We start from the raw sequence: 1889 nt of genomic DNA on the forward strand, positions 1-1889 counted from the left end.
AACTCTCGGCCACGGAGTGGGCTGCTAACTGATAAAAATAAGTTCAGCACAGGACATTCGCCAGATCCAAGCATCCAGAAGCTGGAACCCATGCTGTCTTTGGAGTGCCAAATGTCTCCTACAGCCTGACATCAGGAACCTGCTGGGGTGAGTTTAGTTTCCCACAGAAAAGACCCACAGTTCCTGCACAGAGCTCTGTGCCTCGGAGTGGGCTTCTGCCACTTAGAATTCTGAACACTGCTGCACTTCTCCCATATCCAAGCTGCCATGAAGCTGGAACCCTAACTGTCCTTGGAGTGCCCAATGTCTCCTACAACCTGACATTAGGAACTTCGAGGGGTGAGTTTAGCTTCCCACAGAAGAGAGCCACTGTTCATGCACAGAGCTCTGTGTTCCGGAGTGGGCTTCTGCCACTTAGAATTCTGAACAGTGTATGTACTCCCACAACCAAGCTGCCAAGAAGCTGAAACCCTAGCTGCCCTTAGACTGCCAAACATCCCCTGCAAACTGACATCAGGAACTTGGAGGGGTGAGTTTAGCTTTCCACAGAAAAGACCCACCGTTCCTGCACAGAACTCTCGGCCACGGAGTGGGCTGCTAACTGATAAAAATAAGTTCAGCACAGGACTTTCGCCAGATCCAAGCATGCAGAAGCTGGAACCCTAACTGTCCTGCGAGTGCCAAATGTCTCCTACAGCCTGACATCAGGAACCTGCTGGGGTGAGTTTAGTTTCCCACAGAAAAGACCCACAGTTCCTGCACAGAGCTCTCTGCTTCGGAGTGGGCTTCTGCCACTTAGAATTCTGAACAGTGCACATTACCCCCAGAACCAAACTGTCAGAAGCTGGAACCCTAACTGTCCTGCGAGTGCCAAATGTCTCCTACAGCCTGACATCAGGAACTTCAGGGGGTGAGTTTAGCTTCCCACAGAAGAGAGCCACTGTTCCTGCACAGAGCTCTGTGCCCGGGAATGGGCTTCTGCCACTTAGAATTCTGAACACTGCTGCACTTCTCCCATATCCAAGCTCCCAGAAGCTGGAACCCTAACTGTCCTTGGAGTGTCAAATGTCTCCTACAACCTGACATTAGGAACCTGATGCGGTGAGTCCAGATCCCACAGAAAAGGGGCGACGCTTCCTGCACAGAGCCCTCTGACCCAGAGAGGGCTACTGCCTGCTGAAAAAAAATTCAGCACAGGATATCTGTCAGATCCAAGCTCACAGAAACTGGAACCCTTACTATCCTGCGAGTGCCAAATCTATCCTATAAACTGACATCAGGAGCCTGATGGGGGGAGTTTAGGTTCCCAAGAAAGACAGCCACCGTTCCTGCACAGAGCTCTGTGCCCCGAAGTGGGCTTCTGCCACTTAGAATTCTGAACACTGCTGCACTTCTCCCATATCCAAGCTCCCAGAAGCTGGAACCCTAACTGTCCTGCGAGTGCCAAATGTCTCCTACGACCTGACATTAGGAACTTCGGGGGGTGAGTTTAGCTTCCCACAGAAGAGACCCACAGTTCCTGCACAGAGCTCTGTGCCCTGGAGTGGGCTTCTGCCACTTAGAATTCTGAACAGTGCACATTACTCCCAGAACCAAGCTGTCAGAAGCTGGAACCCTAACTGTCCTTGGAGTGCCCAATGTCTCCTACAACCTGACATTAGGAACTTCGGGGGGTGAGTTTAGCTTCCCACAGAAGAGAGCCACTGTTCCTGCACAGAGCTCTGTGCCCGGGAGTGGGCTTCTGCCACTTAGAATTCTGAACAGTGTACTTACTCCCACAACCAAGCTGCCATGAAGCTGAAACCCTAGCTGCCCTTAGACTGCCAAACACCCCCTGCAAACTGACATCAGGAACTTGGAGGGGTGAGTTTAGCTTTCCACAGAAAAGA

This window comes from Chamaea fasciata, unplaced genomic scaffold (assembly GCF_029207755.1).
Source record: "Chamaea fasciata isolate MVZ Bird 193981 ecotype frontalis unplaced genomic scaffold, bChaFas1.0.hap1 SCAF_553, whole genome shotgun sequence".
NCBI lineage: Eukaryota > Metazoa > Chordata > Aves > Passeriformes > Sylviidae > Chamaea > Chamaea fasciata.